Genomic DNA, 12,890 nt, shown 5'->3' on the forward strand with positions numbered 1-12,890 from the left:
CCATCTCTGTCTTGCTCCCCTTCCGTTTCTGTCCTGCTCCTCATCCGTCCCTGCTCTGCTCTTCTTTCATCCTTGTCATGAATATTTTGCACAATGTCCCAAACATGTTTACTAGAGAAAAATGCCTTAATATTTGTGCTTTGAACTTTTTCCTCTATCCTTCCAGTGATTTGTGGGCATCCTGCTTCCCCAAATAACAGTGTGTTTCTATGAGGATAAAAGAAAAGACCCAGACTCCCCTGAGGTTGCAAATCGCCTAAGACTCAAGTAACAAAATAGCTTCAGGGTAACATATAAGGGACGGCTTCTTGTTTACAGTGAGGGGAAATCCTGATGTTTACTTTCTACCCAATGCTGGGGCTTGCAATGTGCCAGGTTAAAGGAGGTGATTTCATTTCTGATATATCAGCCTTGCACAACAACCATCTGTAAACCAGTATAACATAAGGTGACGGTGATGCAATAGTCCCAGGCTAACAATATTTCAGAGAAGACCATGTCTAGCATTATGGTTGCATTGCTAGTAACTACTGCAGTTATGCCACTTGTCCTGATAGACAATCAGAACTTGCACTCCAACATAATTATTGGTGCCTGGATCAACATGATGGTAGCTGCACTGGACTGTGTTATTTGGGAGGTACCACCAAGGGCATCACCCAACCTCAGGCCAAACCTTGACCGGACAACCCAAAAACAGGGAGTCATCTACTGTGGCTCCACAACCCATCTACAGTATGTATGAGCAGCACTACCCACTGACTATAAATGAGGCAATAAGTGTCTTCTTAAGAGAAAGTTCGGAGCAGGATCTGGCCATCCATGAAGATGACCTTCTAAAACTAATATGGCCATTCTGTCAGTTAAACTGACCCTCCATATCTGTTTTTGGACTAGCCATGCACTTAAAAAGAAGGGGAAAAGCTGCTTGTCTTCTAGGAAAACAAACATGCTGGATCCTTGACCTCCCTAGCAGAAGACATCATAGACAGTTGTGGTGCCACCAAACACATTAGATCTTTGGTGGATCCCACAAGCTATGTAAAAAAGAAAGCTGCTATGAGCAACAGGGACATTTTTTATTGTGCCATGATGCCACTATACAATATCTACAGCCTTACATAGGAAGGCAAGTCAATCTACTATATAACAGATGAAGCATCAAGAGTTAATGGGGTTCTCCAGGCACAAACACTGATGAACCTATACCTAGGATTGGCTATATGTGATCTGTCAGGATTCAAAAAAGATGCAGAACAGCTTGCCAGCCATGACGGGACCACCCTCTGATTGCATTGTATTGTCTAAAATATGCACTCCATATCTGAATACTTATGTCAGAGTCAGCTAGTGAAGTGCAAAGTAGGGAAGACCATTTTACAGAGACGCTTTGGCCTATTATCTATCTGTGCATCTGTGAAACCTGAAACATCTGCCAGTCCATTGCATGCTAAGAACTGTGATGATCTGTTTGCATTTTAATTCTTCAGTAAATAAAAGTTCTACTGTACAACTGCCTCATCATTGCTTCCTGGACCACTATTAAACTGCAAAGTGTTGGCGTCATGACAATTAGGACCCTGCCTTGTACCTCAAAACCTTCAACACCAAGGGTACCTCAACCGTCACCAAGCAGAAGATCCCCAAAACAGGAGTTTGCCCGAAAGTAAGAAAAGTGCCCCTTTTCCCATCACTTTACACCGGCCCAGGGAGCATCAGAACCATGAGTACAACTACTACTACATCCACCCGGCCACTCAGTCACACACACACACCTCTGTGACCTGGTCGCTGTAGTTTAAATGACAAATTTAAATGACAAATTCATCACTGCTACATTTGAAACATCCAGAAGCCTAGAGGATAAAGGGGAAACCTCCTGGACAACTGGAAGACTGGGTGCCACAGAGGCCTCCTGGCACATCCCGCAGAAGACCCCGATAAGCGTGTAGCACCAGGATGCTGTGTCACCAGCATCCAAAAACAGATAAAGGGGGTGCTGTCGCAACGCAATGAGGGGGTAAGATTTACTTTAAAAAAAAGCATGGCCTGTGAAAGGAGCTGCCCAGAAAAATACCCATTTGGTACGTATGGTGTTTATAAGAACATTATAAACACATAGCACAAGCCGTATGACTATGTTGTGGGTATCACATCACATCACACAAGACATCAGTCTGACCAATCCAAAAATCCTAAGTACACCAGCCCCAGAATGCATTGAACTGGACAGGCCTATAGGACCCAGGATGAATAGCATGAGGATGCAATATCTCTACCAGTTACACATTATGATGCAGTGGTTTCCTAGCAACTGATACCAGAGAGAGCGTATCATGGTCAGGATATAATACAAAGACACTGACAGCTTAAAGAAATACAGGAGCCGGATGTATGAAGCCTGTATATATAGAAAGGACGGGAGGACCAGGTCAGTCTATCCATTTAAAGGGAACAAGGCCCCTGGTCGATGCTCTGATATAATCAGAGCTGGGGGGGGGGGGGGAAGCTTCCCACATAAGCTCCTCCCCCTTGTGAGCTTTCAGCGATTTAAAAAAGCAGAAAGTAGTCACATGACATGCCTCTCTGAAAGTACTGACTTCTAGGAAACAGGAAGCATTCCATTTCATGGAAACATTCTCAGGTTCCTGATACATTTTTCTTTTAGAAATGTAGAAAATGCAGTCACTCCAAAAATATTTTTTTATAGGGCATCATACAAATAAACAAATGTACAGAGAACCAGACCTGTTGACACTTTCCCTTTAATTAAACCTTCCCTTTAATTAAAGGGGATTTCAAACATATGAGTTTTATGACATGTAAATAGGACTGTGTCACTCTCTGGTAAAAATAAAAAGGAGTTGTGAAATTTTTTTTCCATAAATTTCATTTCAACTGCATCATCAGACGTCATCAAACTCTAATGCAGAAAAACCTCTTTAAAAGATTGACAATGATCATGTCAGTCTTTTAAAGATGTTGACACATCATGCAACACAGCTGTATATCAAATTGTTGGTCATCCATGTAATCCGAAATTTTTATGATTGCGAAAATAATGAATTATCATTCTATCCATCATATACACATATCCACTGCCAATGTCAGACATGGTTAAAAGGCACAATATAAAGTAGGAGATATAGGAGAGGTTATATGGAGTAATAGGAGATATAAGAGAGGGTATATAGAGTAATAGGAGGAGATATGGAGTAATAGGAGGGGATATAGGAGGGGGGTATATGGAGTAATAGGAAGAGATAACAGGCGGAGGTATAGAAGAAGTTATATGGATTAACAAGAGGAGATATTGGAGATTATATTTATGAAGTAACAGGAGAAAATAGGAGAGGCTATATGGTAAAGTAATATAAGAAGATATAGGAAGTGGATAAATGGAGTAATAGTAGGAGATATAGGAACATATATAAATATGGAGTAATAGGAGGAGATATATATGAAAGGATATATGGAGTAAGAGGAGGAGATATATGGCAAGGATATATGAAATAATAGGAGGAGTTATAGGGAGAGTTTATATGGAGTAATAGGAGGAGATATAGGAGAAATTATATGAAGTAATAGGAGGAGATATATGATATGTTATATGGAGTAATAGGAGGAGATATATGAGATGTTATATGGAGTAATAGGAGGAGATATATGAGATGTTATATGGAGTAATAGGAGGAGATACAGGAGAGGTTATATGGAGTAATAGGAGTAGCTATATGAGAGGTTATATGAAGTAAGAGGATGAGATATAAGGAGAGCTTGTATGGAGTAACAGCAGAAGATATAGGAAGAAGTTATATGGATTAACAGGAGGAGATATTGAAGATTATATATGAAGTAATAAGAGAATATAGGAGTGGTTATATGGAGTAATATAAGGATATATAGGTAGTGGATAAATGTAGTAATAGGAGGAGATATAGGAACGGATATATGGAGTAACATAATGAGATATAGGAGAGGTTATATTGATTAATAAAAGTAAATATAGGAGAGATAATATTGAGTAAAAGGAGAAATATAGAAGTGATATAAAGTAGTAGTAGGAGATATAAGGAGTAATAGGAAGAGATATAGGGGAGGTTGTATAGAGTAATAAGAGGAGATATAGGAGAGGTTATATGGAGTAATAAGAGGAAATATAGGAGAGGTTATATGGAGTAATAGGAGGAGATATAGGAGAGGTTATATGGAGTAATAAGAGGAAATATAGGAGAGGTTATATGGAGTAATAGGAGGAGATATAGGAGAGGTTTTATGGAGTAATAGAAGGAGATATAGGAGAGGTTATATGGAGTAAGGAGAGGATATATAACGTATGAGAGGTGATATGCAGTAATAGGAGGATATGTTGGGAGAGGTTATATGGAGTAATAGGGGATAGGGGAGGTTATATGGAGTAATAGGAGGAAATATAGGTAGAGGATATATGGAGTAATAGGAGGAAATATAGGGAGAGGTTATATAGAGTAATAGGAGAAGGTGTAGGTTATATGGAGTAATAGGAGGATATATAGGAGAGGTTATATGGAGTAATAGGAGGATATATAGGAGAGGGTATTTGAAGTAATAGGAGGAGATATAGGAAAGGTTACATGCAGTAATAGGAGATATAGTAAAGGTTATAAGGAGTAATAGGAGGATATATAGGAGAGGTTATATATAATAATAGGAGAAGATGTAGGAGAGGTTATATGAAGTAATAGGAGGAGATATATGGAGAGGTTATATGGAATAATAGGAGGAAACACAAGAGAGGGTATATGGAGTAATAAAGGAGATATGAAGTAATAGTAGGAGGTATAGGCGAGGATATATGGAGTCATAGGAGGAAATATAGGAGAGGTTATATGGAGTAATAGAAGGAGATATATATGAAAGGATATATCGATTAAGAGGAGGAGATATATGGAGAGGATATATGAACTAATCGGAGGAGTTATAGGGAGAGTTTATATGGAGTAATAGGAGTAGATATATGAGAGGTTATATAAAGTAAGAGGATGAGATATAAGGAGAGCTTGTATAAAGTAACAGCAGAAGATATAGGAAGAAGTTATATGGATTAACAGGATATTGAAGATTATATATGAAGTAATAAGAGAATATAGGAGTGGTTATATGGAGTAATATAAGGATATATAGGTAGTGAATAAATGGAGTAATAGGAGGAGATATAGGAACGGATATATGGAGTAACAGAAGGAGATATAGGGAGAGGATATATGGAGTAATAAAAGGAGATATAACAGAGTTTATATGGAGTAACAGAATGAGATATAGGACAGGTTATATGGATTAATAAAAGTAAATATAGGAGAGATTATATTGAGTAAAAGGAGAAATATAGAAGTTATATAAAGTAGTAGTAGGAGTCGGATATATGGAGTAATAGGAAGAGATATAGGGGATGTTGTATAGAGTAATAAGAGGAGATATAGGAGAGGTTATATGGAGTAATAGGAAGAAATATAGGCGAGGTTATATGGAGTAATAGGAGTAGATGTAGGAGAGATTATATAGAGTAATAGGAGCAGATATAGGAGAGGTTATATGGAGTAATGGGAGGATATATAGGAGAGGTGATATGCAGTAATAGGAGGATATGTTGGGAGAGGTTAAATGGAGTAATAGGGGGATATGAGAGGTTATATGGAGTAAAAGGGGGAAATCTAGGGAGAGGTTATATGGAGTAATAGGAGAAGGTGTAGGTTATATGGAGTAATAGGAGGATATATAGGAGAGGTTATGTGGAGTAATAGGAGGATATATAGGAGAGGGTATATAAAGTAATAGGAGATATAAAAAAGGTTACATGCAGTAATAAGAGGGAATATAGGGGAGGTTATAAGGCGTAATAGGATGATATATAGGAGAGCTTATGTGGAGTAATAGGAGGATATATAGGAGAGAGTATATGAAGTAATAGGAGCAGATATAGGAAAGGTTATATGCAGTAATAGGAGGAGAAATAGGAGAGGTTATATATAATAATAGAAGAAGATATAGGAGAGGTTATATATAATAATAGAAGAAGATATAGGAGAGGATATATGAAGTAATAGGAGGAGATATATGGAGAGGCTATATAGAATAATAAGAGGAGATATAGGAGAGCTTATGTGGAGTAATAGAAGGAGATCTAGGAAAGGTTATATGGAGTAATACGAGTAGATACAGGAGAGTTGATATGAAGTAATAGAATATATAAGATGGTATAATGAGTATTATAAGGGTTTTCAGGAAGTGAAAGGACATTTGTGCACATATGTACATACATATATTTATATATATATACACAGTATATATATATATATATATACACACACACATATAACCATACTGCTACATGTAGGTATAGCCATCGAAAAGAGGAGGGGGAGAAGGAGGGGTAGTGAATAGGATGGAGGGAGGAGTACAGCTATAGGGTGGCAGTGAAGATATGTCAGGACTAAGAAAAGATGGCATTACAGTAAATCCAGCAGGAGATCTGAGACCTGCACAGTAAAGTGCTAGCCAATAAAACCCAAGACAAAACAGTGTAATAAATAAGGCAAGCACTGTACCTGCAGCCTCCTGCGTCTGATGATGGCAGAATCATCCATGTCATATGGAGAGTGCGGAACAGAGAGAATGAGACAGGGAGGGGGAAGATACAGGCAGGAAAGGAGAGAGAGGGAGGAGAGGAGTGGGGAGGGGTAGGAGGGAAGGAGGCTGGCACTCTGCTATACTCTCATACATCCACACAAAGACCAGCTACACTGTCACCGAGGGAGGGGAGACACCGGCTACAAACACTGACCAAGCCCACCAGTCAGCCACTGAAAAATGTCACAGGTACACTGCACAGACAGGAGCTGGGAGGAGAAGATCCTGTCCCTAAAACATTATGGAGCTGTCCCTGGTGCTGATCCTATCCACACAACAGTGACCACAGGGATGACCATACTGGACTGTATAATGATAGTATCTATACACTGATAATAATCACACCGTACAATGGTAGTATCTATACACTGATAATAATCACACCGTATAATGGTAGTATCTATACACTGATAATAATCACACTGTATAATAGTAGTATCTATACACTGATAATAATCACACTGTATAATGGTAGTATCTATACACTGATAATAATCACACCGTATAATGGTAGTATCTATACACTGATAATAATCACACTGTATAATGGTAGTATCTATACACTGATAATAATCACACTGTATAATGGTAGTATCTATACACTGATAATAATCACACCGTACAATGGTAGTATCTATACACTGATAATAATCACACTGTATAATGGTAGTATCTATACACTGATAATAATCACACCGTATAATGGTAGTATCTATACACTGATAATAATCACACCGTATAATGGTAGTATCTATACACTGATAATAATCACACTGTATAATGATAGTATCTATACACTGATAATAATCACACCGTACAATGGTAGTATCTATACACTGATAATAATCACACTGTATAATGGTAGTATCTATACACTGATAATAATCACACTGTATAATGGTAGTATCTATACACTGATAATAATCACACCGTATAATGGTAGTATCTATACACTGATAATAATCACACCGTATAATGGTAGTATCTATACACTGATAATAATCACACTGTATTATGGTAGTATCTATACACTGATAATAATCACACCGTATTATGGTAGTATCTATACACTGATAATAATCACACCGTATAATGGTAGTATCTATACACTGATAATAATCACACCGTATAATGGTAATATCTATACACTGATAATAATCACACCGTATAATGGTAGTATCTATACACTGATAATAATCACACTGTATAATGGTAGTATCTATACACTGATAATAATCACACCGTATAATGGTAGTATCTATACACTGATAATAATCACACCGTATAATGGTAGTATCTATACACTGATAATAATCACACTGTATAATGATAGTATCTATACACTGATAATAATCACACCGTATAATGGTAATATCTATACACTGATAATAATCACACTGTATAATGGTAGTATCTATACACTGATAATAATCACACCGTATAATGGTAGTATCTATACACTGATAATAATCACACTGTAAAGTGATAGTATCTATACACTGATAATAATCACACCATATAATGGTACTATCTATACACTGATAATCACATTGTATAATGATAGTATCTATACACTGATAATAATCACACCATATAATTGTGATATCTATACACTGATAATAATCACACTGTATAATGATAGTATCTATACACTGATAATAATCACACCGTATAATAGTAGTATCTATACACTGATAATAATCACACGTATAATGGTAGTATCTATACACTGATAATAATCACACGTATAATGATAGTATCTATACACTGATAATAATCACACCGTATAATGGTAGTATCTATACACTGATAATAATCACACCGTATAATGGTAGTATCTATACACTGATAATAATCACACCGTATAATGGTAGTATCTACAGTCTTGTGAAAAAATTAGGACACCCTTTGAAAGCATGTGGTTTTTTGTAACATTTTTAATAAATGGTTATTTCATCTCCGTTTCAACAATACAGAGAGATTAAAGTAATCCGACTAAACAAAGAAAACTGAAGAAAAGTCTTTTCAAGATCTTCTGTAAATGTCATTCTACAAAAATGCCTATTCTAACTGAGGAAAAAGATAGGACACCCTTGCCCCTAATAGCGAGTGTTACCTCCTTTGGCTGAAATAACTGCAGTGAGACGGTTCTTGTAGCCATCTACCAGTCTTCGACATCGGTCTGAGGAAATTTTACCCCACTCCTCAATGCAGAACTTTTTCAGCTGTGAGATGTTTGAGGGGTTTGTTGCACGTACAGCCGTTTTCAAGTCACCCCACAGCATCTCAATGGGATTCAAATCTGGACTTTGACTTGGCCATTCCAGGACTCTCCATTTCTTCTTTTTCAGCCAATCTTTGGTTGATTTACTAGTATGTTTTGGGTCATTGTCATGTTGCATGGTCCAGTTCCGCTTCAGCTTTAATTTTCTAACTGATGGTCTCACATGTTCTTCAAGCACCTTCTGATACACAGTAGAATTCATCGTGGATTCTATGATGGTGAGCTGACCAGGTCCTGCTGCAGCAAAGCAGCCCCAAACCATGACACTTCCACCTCCATGCTTCACAGTTGGTATGAGGTTCTTTTCTTGGAATGCTGTGTTTGGTTTACGCCAAACATGTCCTCTGCTGTTGTGTCCAAATAATTCAATTTTGGACTCATCTGTCCAAAGAACATTATTCCAGAAGTCCTGGTCTTTGTCAACTTTATCGCTGGCAAATGTCAGTCTGGCCTCGATGTTTCTCTTGGAAAGCAAAGGTTTCCTCCTTGCACACCTCCCATGCAAGTTAAACTTGTACAGTCTCTTTCTGGTTGTAGAGGCATGTACTTCTACATCAACAGTAGCCAGAGCCTGCTGTAGTTCTCGAGATGACACTTTAGGGTTTTTGGATACCTCTTTTAGCATCTTGCGGTCTGCTCTTGGGGTGAACTTGCTGGGGCGACCAGTCCTGGGCATGTTGGCAGTTGTTTTGAAAGCCCTCCACTTGTAGACTATCTTCCGGACAGTGGAATGGCTGATTTCAAAATCTTTTGAGATCTTTTTAAATCCCTTCCCAGACTCATAGGCTGCTACAATCTTTTTTCTGAAGTCCTCTGACAGCTCTTTTGCTCTCACCATGGTGCTCACTCTCACTTCAACAGTCAGGAGCACACCAAACTAAATGTCTGAGGTTTAAATAGGGCAAGCCTCATTCAACATGCAGAGTAACGATCTACTAATTATGTGCACCTGGTGTGATATACCTGTGTGAGATCTGAGCCAATTTAAGAGGGAATACATGTGAGGGTGTCCTATCTTTTTCCTCAGTTAGAATAGGCATTTTTGTAGAATGACATTTACAGAAGATCTTGAAAAGACTTTTCTTCAGTTTTCTTTGTTTAGTTGGATTACTTTAATCTCTCTGTATTGTTGAAACGGAGATGAAATAACCATTTATTAAAAATGTTACAAAAAACCACATGCTTTCAAAGGGTGTCCTAATTTTTTAACATGACTGTATACACTGATAATAATCACACCGTATAATGGTAGTATCTATACACTGATAATAATCACACCGTATAATGGTAGTATCTATACACTGATAATAATCACACCGTATAATGGTAGTATCTATACACTGATAATAATCACACTGTATAATGGTAGTATCTATACACTGATAATAATCACACCGTATAATGGTAGTATCTATACACTGATAATAATCACACCGTATAATGGTAGTATCTATACACTGATAATAATCACACCGTATAATGGTAGTATCTATACACTGTTAATAATCACAGCGTATAATGGTAGTATCTATACACTGATAATAATCACACTGTAAAGTGATAGTATCTATACACTGATAATAATCACACCGTATAATGGTAGTATCTATACACTGATAATCACATTGTATAATGATAGTATCTATACACTGATAATAATCACACTGTATAATGGTAGTATCTATATACTGATAATAATCACACCGTATAATGATAGTATCTATACACTGATAATAATCACACCGTATAATGGTAGTATCTATACACTGATAATAATCACACCGTATAATGGTAGTATCTATATACTGATAATAATCACACTGTATAATGATAGTATCTATACACTGATAATAATCACACTGTATAATGGTAGTATCTATACACTGATAATAATCACACCGTATAATGATAGTATCCATACACTGATAATAATCACACCGTATAATGGTAGTATCTATACACTGATAATAATCACACCGTATAATGGTAGTATCTATACACTGATAAAGATTTACAATTCTATATCATTTCACAGAATGCACAATGTTGAGGAGGAATTTGGGACCATTCTTCCCTGTATAATTATTTCAGTTCATCAGTATTTCTTGGTGGGTGCTGCTGGAGAACGACATCATGTTTTGGGGCTGATCTGCTGCTTCAGGGTCTGGACGCCTTGCGATCGTCAAGGGAACAATGAATTCTAAGGTACATGAAAATATTTTACAGGAGAAAGTAAAGGCAGCGGTCCATGACCTTACATTGAAGGAAAGATGCATGATGCAAGAAAACAATAACTCAAAGCGCACAAGACAACCAACTATAAAGTGGCTGAAAAAGAAGAACATTTGTGCTGTGGAATAGCCAAGAGTCCTGACCTTAACTGCAGCAGGACCTGAAGAGGCCTGACACACAAGGTATCCATGAACTGCTGATGAACTGAAACACATTTGCAGGAAGGAATGGTCCAAAATTCCCCTTCAATGTTGTGTAACTCTTTATTTGCAATTTCATGCTGCTAATGTGCTAGCTACAGGTTATTCAATTCAAGGGTTCGCCTTGAATCCCTGCACATTGGATGTTTGCTCAATGTATTCAATAAAAGACATGAGCGGCACAACTGTTTGCATGTTATTAGATTAGTTGGATTATACCTTAGATAACAATCAGACCACATTTCATTAGTAATCAATACAGAAGTCCAGGTAATTCCGTTGGATTCTCTTACTTTTTTCTGCATCTGCATTATCAACAAATACAACATGTCCCTGCTCCAAAAAGCTTACACCCTAAAATGGAATTTTTCACTTCATTTTCAGTTTTAGTTTTTGAACACAGAAATAAAATATGTTGCTATTTGGAAACCACGGACCAAGGCGGCTGTTGTTAGAACATAGTATGACTTTATTACTATGGAATAATGATAATAACACTTGCTGGTAATTGACTTTCCAGAACCCATGACAGCACCAGGAGAGGTTATCTGCCCCAGGACAGGAAACCTGCAGGCCTAAAAAGATAGAACCTACTATATGGCCTCAGAGAGAACAGGAGAATATAGTAATTTAACAAGGTTTTCCAAGGAATGACGGGAGCTGTCATGGGTTCCGATGAGTGTAATGTTTCCCTTCACCCATGACAGCAGCTGTAGAGATAACAGAGTTAATATCCCTAGGGTGGGACCACTGCTTACAACACTTTCCTGCCAAAGAAAAGGACAGACACAGAAATTAAATTCAGCCTGGATTGGTGGAAAAAGATAAAGCCTGTGTAGCTGTCTTAAAAATTGCCTTACAAGTGGCCAAGGCTCTAGCAGAATAAGCTCTAAGGTCTGAAGTTACAGACTCCCCTCCTTACTCAAAAACCATACCAATGGCCTAGCCTGGTCCTTGGCAAAATACAAAACCCCTTGAAAGCTTCAATATAATGCAGAAGGCATCTCCTGACATCTAAACTATTGAAATGTCTCAGCTCTGATCTAGTGTTATGTAAGGAAAAACTAGGGTCACCGTCCAAAATCACAACCAGCAAACTTAAAAACTCGTACCATTCTTTTTTAACCATCCTGGGTGGTAGGAAGCCATGGCTATCCCTAGGTCCTTCACCAAAGCTGGAGCCAGGTTACATCTGTGGAATAAGGCAGCAGAAAACTGTCGCAAGCTCGCAAGAAGCAGACCTACCCTAAGGGCAGGGGCGCAAAGAGTGGTGGACAAGCAGGGTCAGAACTAAGAGAGAAAGATAGAGCCCAAACAGCAGACGAAGGGTTAATCCAGAAACATAGTCAGGATACCAGGAGGATCAGAAGAAGCCAATTCAGCAGACAAGAACCAAAAACCATCCAGGGTTTGACAGGTCAGCATAGCAACCCTTCTTGCACAGAATTTTGGCTGGGTAAGCACTTGACAGGTTATCACAGATAGAGAGTGAAACTATCTCTTTGAAA

This window comes from Bufo bufo, chromosome 1 (genome assembly GCF_905171765.1).
Source record: "Bufo bufo chromosome 1, aBufBuf1.1, whole genome shotgun sequence".
In the NCBI taxonomy this organism is placed as follows: Eukaryota; Metazoa; Chordata; class Amphibia; order Anura; family Bufonidae; genus Bufo; species Bufo bufo.